This window comes from Rhinopithecus roxellana, chromosome 5, assembly GCF_007565055.1.
Source record: "Rhinopithecus roxellana isolate Shanxi Qingling chromosome 5, ASM756505v1, whole genome shotgun sequence".
In the NCBI taxonomy this organism is placed as follows: domain Eukaryota; kingdom Metazoa; phylum Chordata; class Mammalia; order Primates; family Cercopithecidae; genus Rhinopithecus; species Rhinopithecus roxellana.
Genome location: NC_044553.1, coordinates 35,194,190 through 35,206,726, shown reverse-complemented (window position 1 = coordinate 35,206,726; position 12,537 = coordinate 35,194,190).

Here is a 12,537-nt window from a genome sequence, read left to right as displayed (position 1 = left end):
CGGAGGAGACGGAGGAGATCTGACAACCATTGTCTATAGCTATTTCCATGGCCTACAGTCTCTAAGGGCAGATTAAGGCAGCTTGTACTTCATGAAAATGCATGGTTTTATTTAACGTCTTCATACTGGCTCTGCTTTTGACTTTCCCTCGATGTGTAAAAAGTTGGGTTTGCAACTGCTTCCCATCTCTCTCCAGCCCTTTCTCCTAGAAGTTGTTGGGGTTGATATTAATATATGTACATGCTTTGGCTAGCTTGGCATCCTTTCATATTTCTGTTTTAGCCTCTCATCTTCATCTTCAGTTAGGGCCAAAGGGAGGAAGGCCAGTTAGGACGTCACTGCAATCATCTAGCTGAGAAATGATAGTGTCTTGAACCAAAGCAGTGGCAATGGGGATGGAGAGTAGCCGACAGTTTCAAGAATTATCGAGACGGAGTGGATGCTATTTGATCATTGATAGACTGTGTTTTCTGCCAGAGGGAGCTATCTAAAATGCAAATTTGACATAGCAGGTAATGTTTAAATATAGACTACTATCTTCCCTACTCTAACATTTATGAGGCTTGCCAAGATATTTAGAACTTTCAGCAGTGTAGTAACCTATAGCTAATAGCACAGGCTACAGAACCAGACCACACGGTTTGAGCCCTAGCACTGCTACTTACTAACTTACTTGACTTTTGGCAAGTTATTTAACCTTTCTGCTGCACTGTTCCACTATCTGTAAAACAGGGATCACCTGTATTTGGGTTGTGGTAAGACTTACAGAAATGAACGCAAATAATTTGCTTAGAATGACCCCTGGCTGATGTCTTTCTTCCTTCCTTCCTTCCTTTTTCTTTGTTTTGTTTGTTTCTCTTTCTCTCCTTTCCCTCCCTCCCTCCGCCCAACCCTCCTCCCTCCCTCCCGGAATAGGAAGGAAGGCGGGGACGAAAATCCCTCCTCTCCTTCCTTCCTTCCTTCTTTCCTTCCTCTCCCCTCCTGTTTCTTTCTTCTTTTTCTTTCTTTCTTCTTTCTTCTTCTTTTCTTTCTTTCTTTCTTTCTTCTTCTTTCTTTCTTTTTTCTTTCTTTTTCTTTCTTTCTTTCTTTCTTTCTTCTTTCTTTTTCTTTCTTTCTTTCTTTCTTCTTTTTCTTTCTTCTCTCTCTCTCTCTTTCGTTCTTTCTTTCTTTCTTTCTTTCTTTCTTTCTTCTTTCTGTCTTATTTCTTTCTTTCTTTCTTTTCTTTCTTTTCTTTTCTTTCTTTCTTTCTTGTCTTTCTTTCTTTCTTTCTTTCTTTCTTTCTTTCTCTCTTTCTCTCTCTCTTTCTTTCTTTCTCTATTGAAATAGAAGCATTTTTTTCCGTAAAAATTTTTGTAGTTTTGCAACTTTCATGGTTACTTTGCTTTGCAGAAAAAACGCAAACATTGATATGCTTGGTAAGTTCTTTATTTAGACACCAGCTCTATCTGACAGAACAGAGTAAGTCGCTTCCTGATGTCTGTGATCTTGGGTGGGAAACAAGTCTCAAACCCTCCTTTGTTTTGCTGGGAATGGGTATCCCTTATAAACCTCTCCCAAACCGTCATTTCTAGGAACTAGATATTCAGATGTATGATGTGATTGTGAGGCTGGGATAATGAGTCACCAAAGCATAGCCCAGTATAGAGCAGATTCTCAACAAGCAGAGTCCCAGCTGTCTACACTTGCAGGAAGCAGCACCCTGATCGCTGGAGAGTGGCCTAGGTGCATTTAGTTTTGTGCTGAGTGGAAGTGTCTTGTGAGCCTCTCCTCTTTAACACACAGTACTTCAATCAATTCATAAAACATCATCAACAAATAAATTCCCAATAATATAAAAAGCTCAAACTCAAAGTGAAAACTTCCAATGCACATTGTCAACTAATTCAAGAGAGAGAGCAAGTGTCTGAAGGTACAAGCCAATTGCAATGGAACAGCAGAAGTGCCTTGCACATAGTTGGTTCTCCATCAACGTTTGCAGATTGATCACATTGCAATGATCTTGAAAACACATTGCCAGAACATGCTTGTTCTAAGCAAATTACCATTTAAACATGGATTTACCAAGAAAAGACAATTTAGGAGATGAATTAGATTTGCTGTACACACATTCTTCATTTTGCAAAAGCATCTTAAAGATCTTTTTCTTGTAAAATAACACACAGATAAAGCTACATAAATGAATAGTTTATTATATTATTATTATTTTTATGAGATGAACACCCTTGTAAACATCCAAGGTCAAGAAATAGAAATTTGCCAGCCACCCTAGAAGCCCCTTTGTGAGCCTCAGTCTCCCCTCTTCCCTTTCTCTGAAAGTAACCACTCTCCTGACTTGCAATCACTTCTTCATGTGTGTAGTTTTAATAGTCTGTGATCTAATTGAGTGCATCTTTAGGATGCTATAACTTAATTTTGCCTTAAAAAGGTATCTTTTAACTTTCTTTTAGTCTATAGGTCTCCCTTTTTTTTTTGTCTTCTGTTTCTTATAACTTGTCTCCGGGAAAAGCCCAGGGCATTTGATCTGCAGAGTTTCCTACAGTTTTGATTTTGATGATGTGTCCTTGTGACATAGTTCAATATGTTCCCGTCTTCTATGTTTTTGTAAGCTGGCAGCTGGATGCAGAGGCTTGATCAGACTCAGTCCTATCCCTCTGGAAGGCTATAGGTGGCGATGTGTTTGTTTACAGGAAGCACACTGTGTCTACTCATCTCTCTTTTGTAATGTGAGCAGCCACTCATGCTCATTACTCCCGTTAATTAACTCCCATTAATTCTTTGGGAGTTGCCAAAGGGTGGTGTATTACTCATGGTCCTCTAGAGGGACAGAACTAATAGGATATATACCTATATGTCTATATCTGTAACATATATATATGTGTGTATGTATATATGGAGTTTATTAAGTAGTATTAACTCACATGATCACAAGGTCCCACAAGAGGCCATCTGCAAGCTGAGGAGCAAGGAAGCCAGTCTGAGTACCAAAGCTGAAGAACTTGGAGTCCAATGTTTGAAGGCAGGAAGCAGCGAGCACTGGAGAAAGATGTGGTCTGGGAGGCTAAGCCAGTCTAGTCTTTTCATGCTTTTCTGCCTGCTTTATATACACTGGCAGCTGATTAGATGGTGCCCCCCCCAGATTAAGGGTGGGTCTGCCTTTCCTAGCCCACTGACTCAAATAAATGTTACTCGCCTTTGGCAACACCCTCACAGACATGCCCAGGATCAATACTTTGTATCCTTCAATTTAATCAAGTTGACACTCAGTATTAACCATCACAGGTGGCATTCTAATTCTAATTCATTCTTCATTCATCAGTGTGAATATTTTACAAAGAGATGATTTCAATCATCTACTCTTTGAATACCCAGGGGTACTTGGTTTCTGATTCTCTCTCTTTATTTATAGGTTTTCAAAACAATCAATTGGTTCCCTATTTTCCTCCATAAATAACCAATTAGATTAAGTTATTATGAATTAATATATTTAAATATATTTGATGGGTTCCAATCAATTGCAATTGTTATCCATGTTGAAGCTCAAATTGTCTCATCATTAGCCAGTGGGAGCACCTTCAGCGTGATTTCTGAGCATCTTTGACATGATCTTAATCATCTTTGATAGCTTCCTCACTACCTGGTATAAAAAGATGTTCCAGGCTTATCTTATATATGAAATCATCCATTTCTCCAAAATCTTTATTTTTTTAAAGTGGAGTGTATTTCAAGACTGCGGTCTAAGAATCTGGGTTGCTAGTGGTGCTCATTGAAACTGGGTGGGTTATCGTCTCTAAATCTCAGTCTCTCTGTCTCAGACACACACACGAACACACACACAGACACACAAACACACATTCCTACCTCTTAATAAAATACATCATGAGTTATTACTGATACTTAGCATTCAAATTCATGATGACAACTTTTTATTTTAATCTGAACTTTTTCTATACTAACTCTGTGTCCCCTTTCTTTCATACCACACGTTATGGTTCCCAAGAACACAGGAGATGACAAAATAGGAATATCCAAAATTTTATAATTTATGATTTTATAATTTATAATTTATCAATATTGTTATTTCACACTGGTATATAGGTAATGGTATCACATTACCTATATGTGGTACCATTGCCTATATACCAGTGTGAAATGACAATATTGATACCACCACACCCAACATAAATACTGAGAAGAGTTAAACATTCGTGCATATGCTCTTCCATTCTCCCTCTATTCTTTTAAGAGCTATAATCTCTGTACATTGCTGCAGGGTATAGTCATGAAATCTACTGTTTCTCCCTTTTAACCCACATTTTGCCTTGGTTCTATAAGTAACTATGTGTTTAATGCTTGCCATCAGTCCTTAGGTGGTTGTTTCTCTAGATATTTTGATACCTGCAACTTATTTTCTAGTAGATTGCTGGGAAGGGCCTCTGGGAACAATATTGCTTGAGTTCTGTCATGTTGGTAACAATTTGTCAATGATCTCTGTACTTGAGAGTCAGCTCTGCTGGATGTAAAATCATTGGCTTGCATTTTTTCCTTTGAATATCTTAAATATGTTACTCTGGTTTTTTTCTACCATAAAACATTGCTACTGACAAGTCAGTAATTATCTAATTTTTTTCTTTTATAAGCCACTTGCCCTTTTTTTCTAGATACCCAAAGGATTTTTTTTTCTCTCAAACTTCAGTAATTTTACTAGAATATATCATAGTGTGGGTCATAGTAGGTCAGCGTTCTTAGGTCTGTAGTGTGCTCTTTCACTAAGTAATTTCAAATCCTTTTATTTCCGGAGTGTTTTCTTGAATTGTAGTCCTTAGTATTTGTTCTGCCCTCTTTCTCTGGATTTCTTTTTCCAAAGACTTCCACTATTTCTATGTTGCACATTTTTTGAGTAACTTCCATGTTGTAACTTGGTTACAAATCCTCTTTATCTCTCTCCAATTTCTTTTTTGACTGAAAAATTTTTCATGCTTTTTCTTTTCTGTCTCTGAAGACATTATCTGTTGTGTTTATTGCTCTTGTGTTCCTTGTAGCTTGATATTAATTTTTGAGATGGCTTTTATCCTTTATTCTTTTATCCTTTATTCTTATCAGAGTCCTACTACCTAATTTCTGAGGTTTTTTTTTCTACTTCTGATTTAGGTTGTTCTTTATGTTCTGTATTATTTCCTTCACACTTTTTTTTTATTTTTTAGATTTTAGAAGGTTGCAATTTTGATCTGTTCTGTGGACACGTCTTCCTGGCACACTTCTATTGTCTGAAGGGATGTAATTCTACTTCTTATTATCTTTTATTTTTTTTTTTTATTTACTCATTTTTGAGACAGAGTCTCACTCTGTCACCCAGGACTGGAGTGCAGTGGCACCATCTTGGCTCACTGCAACCTCCACTTTCCAGGTTCAAGCGATTCTCGTGCCTCAGCCTCCCTAGTAGCTGGGACTACAGGTGTGCGCGCCACCATGCCTAGCTAATTCTTGTATTTTCAGTAGAGACGGGGTTTCACCATGTTGGTCAGGCTGATCTCAAACTCTTGACCTCAGGTGATCCACCTGTCTCAGCCTCCGAAAGTGCTGGTATTACAGGTGTGAGCCACCATGCCTAGCTCTTTAATTCTTACAATAACTGTGTGTGGGCTTTGACCTCTATGCCTTTCTTTTCTCATTTTTATAGAAAATTAATTTTTCTTGAACTTTTAGAAGGAATGGCTTTTCTCAATTCGCAGAGCTCCCTCTTTTGTTTCTTACAGTGTTCAAAAATAACATGACTTGCTTTCTGAGGTTTCCTGACACAGTCCTCCACGCCTGTGTTTATCTGGATATTCTCTTTCCCTTTATTCTCAAATGTCTCTGTCCTGCTTAGCTTTTCTGCCATGGGTAACAATTTCAATGTATAGTTTAGGACCTCCATGCACTGGGCCCTGTACTGACAGGAGCTCTTGCTGATCAGTTTTGAGAGTTCATGTGGGTCAGACCTTACTATGACCTCTATATTCACCTGCTGTTGGAATGAGCCAAACCTTTTAGAGTTGTAGCTATTGTTCTTGAATGATCTTATGGCACTTTAGCAAATACCTGCTTTGTATTTTGGGGTCTCCAGTTCTCAGGTCAGTCAGATTCCCTGTGCCCTTCCTGTACTTCTCTCTCATAGAAGCTGATACCATGCATAGTTGGTGTCATCATGATAGTTTGTCCCCACTCATTTGTATCTGAGTTTCATAGGGATAGCTTGACATAATTATAACTCTTGTCCATGAGTCTTTGGATTTGCTATCTAGTTGCTTTGTCTATTTCTATGTAGGGATTTGGAGAGATTGGAAAACCATGCAACTGCTGTCTCCATCTTCAAAAAGCTTTTTGTTTTTAACCAAAAGCATTCATAGACGTATTCTTTAATCAGAAAATTATTTTAGTACACTGCACATGTGATTTGCTTTGTGAAGACTCTAATACAACCAGTAGGGAGCCCTTCTGCATTTTGGCTTCTATTTTCTTTTTTATAATTATGACTTTTCATTTACTTAAACATTTTGATAAACATACGTGTTTCTTTAAAAGAACTATACAAAAAGGACAGTTTTTTGTTTTGTTTTGCTTTTTAAGATGGATATATCGGGACATAACTCTATCATAAATCGAAGAACATCTGTATTATGTAAAGTTGCATACAGCTAAATTGTTATACAAGTTTGTGCTGAGACCAAATGAAACAAAACTTTGCACCTGTTGGATGTTTGATTTTGGGAAAGTCACTTCACTTCTTAGGTCTTCCTTGTTCTCATTTGTAAAATGAAAGGTCTGGGCCAGATAAGATTCTAAGATATGTTCTTAATTCTACTCTTCATTAACATTTGCTAGTATGAAACAATATTAAGCACTGGATGGTTTGTGCTAAAAATGGAAATTTAAATAAATCAATCAATAAGTCATCTCTTGAAATAGCCAAGTAAGCTTACCCATTAAAATCAACACAGCGGTGGTTACTGAGCTGTGATCAAGTTATAGACGGGCAGTCATTTTTTCCCCATAGGGAAAAACCATCAGAAAGATCTTCAGCTCTTACTTGCTCATGGACCAGCTTCAGGTTAACAGTCTTCCCCATATACCTGGACCTCTGATTCTTCTGATTAGCTAGACGGCAGCTGTGATGTTTGGGAATCAAAGCTAACATGTTTACTAAGCACAAGGTATTCACGTACACTATTCAGTGCAGTTCCCCCACAGACCCTAATGAATAGAGGAGTAGTTCTCACTGGCTGCTCACCAGATGTGTCTGGTGGCTTTTAAAATGACTGATGATTTGGTACTTACCCAGACCAATTGAATCACAATCTATAAAGATGGCTCAGAGATAGATATTAAAAAAAAATTCCTACGTGATTTCAGGAGGGTGGAGAACTACTGGGGTGAATAGTGCTAAGCCCTTCTTTATAGATGATTGATTGAGTCAGTTACCCAAGATCTGAGGATCCATAGCTTCTAAGTGACAGAGACAGGATGTCGACAAAGGTCTGTCTAAAGCCAAAGTGCCTATGAATATCCTTAACTACTAAGCTGAGCCAACTCCTCAGAATCTGTTTCATGAGGGCATGAAATCATGTCTGCCTAATTTCCTACAGCACTTCCAGCGTACAACACAGTGTACACATGGTGGGTATCTAATAAACATTATTGAATGAATGTATAAAGTAGATAAGCTAGTCCACCTTGAATTTTATTTGATAACATCCACAGGACCCTGTAATAACACACTGAGTTTGTTGAGGGTGTGACTGGCTGGGGCCACCGTTGTGGGTGGTAAAAGAATTTACCAGGACAGTTATAGGTAAAAAAAAAAAAAAAAAGGCAGATTTGATAAAATTCAAAGATACATTGCAAGGGTGCAACAGGCAGCACAGCAGAGAAGGGGTTGTCTGCAAAGAGGCAGGGGCTGGAGGGAAGTTTTATGGGGTCATATTGGAGGGGCTACACGCAGATAAGGTATGCAGATCAGGTCCTGCGACTGGGGCCTACATGTGAATGAGGTATTTGGAAACAGGATGTCTGCAGGTTGTCTGTGATTAGCAGTTTATCAGAATAATTATTCTCTCCGACCTGGAGCCCCTTCCTTATTGTTGCTTGCTTACCTTATTAGGACTCTGCAGGGTTTTTCATACATTTGCCTTTCTATCTCATCCAAATGTCTGAGCTGTCCCCTTACTCAGTGGCTCCATTAGCTCTTCAGCTCCACCTGCTGATGCTTCCACACAGGTTGGGCTTTCCCACTTCCCTTGAAGGGAACACAGGCCAATGTAGTGTTAGGAGGCTTGTGAAATCTGTCATTGGAAAAGGCATTCTGACTCTCTGCCACTGAGTGAGGAGTCCGCAACGTTGACCACCCTTGCGCTTTATTGTCTGCTCCCCCATCCCTCGGTGTGAAGGTTTCCATAGGCGTCCCTGATCACTACGAAGACTAAGGCAGGGAAAGGAAGCAGATGGCTTGAGCTATTCCGTACTCTGACTCCAGCTTGTCAATATTACTTGTTTATTTTTTAATTTTTTACTGGAATACATAATATACATTCAGAAAAAAAGTTCATGTTTTGCAGTTACCTTTTGCAATCTAAACATTGCAGAGTCAGATCTCGTGGGTAACCCTTAGCAAGGTGAGTGAGTGATTGCTAAGAACAAAATGCCTAGTGGATTTTGAATGTAAATGCATTGATGTGGAGCCTTCATTGCCTCAGTTGCTGCTGTCCCACGGGCGGCTTTCCCTCAAGATCCTGGAGCAGGACACCAGTGTGGGCATCAGCTTGACTAAGAGCTTTCAGCTCATCTACTGAGTCTCATTTTTTTTTTTTTTAATCTCTAACCATCACATGAGTTTCTAACTGGAGTCACATCCATGACTGAGTGTTGAATGGCGTTTCACTCGATGGTTCCCACATTCACAAGGCACCTGCCAAATTCCCCAGACCCTTGTCCGTTCCCAGACTCAAGTTGGGCACTAAAACTGGGGTTGAGCACTGGCTTAGCGCATGAGTGAACATTCCTAATTTTCGACCCAGTTCAGATTTGGTCTAATTTAACTGCTGTACGGCTCCAATGCCGTGAAACTTGTCTAAAATATTTTCAGTTCCTAGGAGGCCTTCACTGTCTTCTCAAAGTTATGCTTTTTATTTCCTTCACTGGAAGGCATATTCTAGTCCTCTAAATACTAAGGGGGAGTTTAAATTATGTTGATAGTAGTCAAGTTTTGCAGATCAAATATTATTTAAAATGAATAATATTTTAGAGTGGAAATAATTTTAGAGCTTGCCAAATCTGGGTTAAATTCTTCCCATTCTTTCTGAAACATTCAATGTGGATAATACCATATGCTTTTTAGGCTGTGTGATAAAAGACAAAAATATAAACCCCTTTTCCCTCTGTACTATAACTGTATGAGAACACATTTTATGTTAGTAGAACTTGGCGGAGTCCTTAACTCTCAATAAAACGGAATGCATTGGGCAGGCCATCGGCTGGGGAAAAAATGAACAGATAAGACATTTTCATTAGCTATATTTACACAGAATGGAATTGGATGTTCAGCCTTTGCTCTTGGATGCTTGTTGCTCTTACTTCGTTTGTACTAGCCTTACTCTGCCTTTGTTCTCAGAGTTTGAATAAAAGCCTTCCCTGAGTGTTTTAGTATGTGGTGGTTTAAGGAGTGGTCCGGAAAAAGGCCTGCCTCTTGCTTGGCTTTATCATTTTCTCCCCGAGCTCTGTTTCGTCAGAGGGGGTGGCCAGTGAGAACAAGAAGTGGAGGGGCCCTGACTCAAATACAATAGAGTGTGGAGATTTATTTCCTTCACTTTAATATAATAAACCCCTCAGGGTCTGAGTTAGCACCATCATTTTTCCTTAGTCTGCTATGTGAAGGCTGCCATCCCTGTGTGGGGAGATTAATGCCTCCTTTACTATAAATAATCAGGATGAAGGAATTCATCAGGGATGCTTCAAAATTTGCTGGGCTTAGAAGTTCTCCTATAGGTTTGGAACTCAAAAGCCAAAGAACTGAACATATAAGACTCTGGTACTGAAGAGAAAAAGCCAAGGAACGCTTTATTATAATTCTCTCTGTCCTGGGATAAGACATGCAAATTACTCAATGTGCTTTGAAGTCCTTCCTTAGCAATCAGAGAGGGAGGTTGTCATATCTCTGTTGTTGTTGCAGCTGTTGTTGCAGAGGATGGGGGTGCTGGTATGGGGCTAGAGAACAAGGAGCAGAATTGACCATAAAGACTGGCCATTGTAATCTGAGTAGCTTAGTACATCATGCCCATGTGGTCCAAGACTGTTCCTGGGACTGGGACTATGGCCATTCCTAGCAAGTCTGTCTGTTGAGTGCACGGCCTGCAGAAGTCTTTGTGAAAAGGGTCCTTGTGTTCTGGCCTGCTGGGCTACTGTTTTAGATATGCCCAAGGAATTAGAACTCTATTACTTTTTTTCTAGAACGTGAGGATACACAAATCTCCCCCTTTGCCTTTCTCTCCCTCATTTTCCAGTTCTTTCTGAAACTATTAGGTCACTGTGGTCTACATGGACATGGGCTTCCCAGATCCCCCTTCAGGAAGGAATGTCACCCCAGCTGCTGCGAGTGCCAGCTGGCAGCCCTTCACGCACTTCTCAGCAGCAGGGAGCCACCTCACCTGAGGGCAAGAGGTTCACAGGGCAGCTCATGTCCAGGTAAGGCAGGGACATCAAAGCCTGGCGATTTCAGCCTGACACACGGCTCTAGTGGCTAATACTCATTTCGGAGCTGCCCTCTGGTTTAGCTGAGGCTTTGTTGGACTTAACTTTGAAGTTTGACTTCTCCCACTTCCCGATCCTTCTCCCTCTCACAGTTGCTGAGTCCAATAAATACCTTATACTCCCAACTCCATCTCAGTGACAGCCTTTGAAGATCTCTATCTTCAGTGATTTCATCTCTCTGATAGGCTCAGCCTGCCCAGTAGCCTGGTAGAGTTCTGTGCTCAGACTTCCAAACTTTACTCTTGATATGTAAACAGTGAGTTTTAGATTTTAGAAAATGCTTTTTTTTTCCTTCAACAAATCTTGGCTTTCAAAACTGTTGTCCTCTATAGATTGAAGGAAAAAAATTGCATTTGACACTTGAAGTTGGGGAATGACTCCTTTGTTCTAGGCTGCCTTTGGCCTTTACTTGAAGCAATGAATGCCATTGATTCAATGAGTGGGTAGCCGTAAGGCAAAAGGAAATGAAAAAAAAAGTTGGAAAGCATTTTGAAAACATTATCTCCATTGTATCTCTATGAAAGAGTTTTGTAAACTCCAGAGCACCAGGCAAATGCTGGTTGTTACTGATGGCAGAGCACTGCGGCAGTGTACTGAGCATTGGGCTGGCCGCCTCTTAGTCTCCCTCAGCAGACCCTGCTGTTCCGCGCAGTATGGGGGCTGGAAAGTGTGGAAGGGATGAGGTAGCAGCTATGATGGTGGGATTGGCTGTTTTCTAGCTATAATCTTTTTATCTCAGCGACCCCCGCCTCGTGTCCTGGGCTTTCTGCCCTCCTTTTGAGGCATATGCTTATTTTTGTGGCTCTGGAGGATCTTTCTAATGAGATTTTCCTTCTGGATACAAAGGGAAAGAGAGGTTTCATTTCAAGGGCAGGCTGTCCTTCTGTGCCTTCTGTGCTTACCTTTTGAGCATGACTGCACAGCCATTAAATTGTCCTGCATGTGGAATCACACTCATGTCATTGGTGTGGCCACTGGAGAACCTCAAATGAGTAGCCACCTTAGGTTTCCTTCTTAAGGGATGTGGTTTAACTGCAACATTGAGTGTCCGCACAGCACCCACCCCATTAGCAGACTTGGCTTCCTCTGCAGAGGATAGGTGACCAAGAGAAACACGAACGGGGGCTGCCATGGCAGTAGCATCTCTCAGACACTGAACTTCATAGACAGACCAGGTCTTTGCACCTAGGAGACAGAAGCAGAGCTCAGAAGTTTCAGCAAAGTCTCAAGTCTTACTCTCCTGAAGACCCACAGTTTTCTGTTAAAAAAAAAATCATGAAAGTCATTTGGCTCTTCCACGTGGCAGAGTAGAAGTTTCCTAAAAATGTATATTATTAATCGAAATAGCTCTTTTGAGCATGCACTGCTGTAAGCATTTACATTTATTATGATATTTAATTCCTATAATAACTTTAGGAGAAAGTCGTCACTAATATTCTCATTTTATATATGAGGAAGGAGAGGCACAGGGAAGTTAAGTAAAAGACACCCATTCTGGTGCAGTCCCTAACTGTTCATAAGGGGTTGCTAACTAGGTTTTCAGTTACTGAGTAACAATTCATAGAGCACCTGCTGTATACCAGATGCAGTGCTAGCACTGGAGACAGAGTGCTGAGCAAATAAATATGGTCCCTGTACGGGTGGAAGACAAGGAGTGTGTGGACCTTGATGGGCAGTATCTACATATCAGTTTTTTTGTTTTGTTTGCAGGGGAATAAAACCTCTTAAAAGCTCAGTTGGGAGAAACCAGGTTTCTGG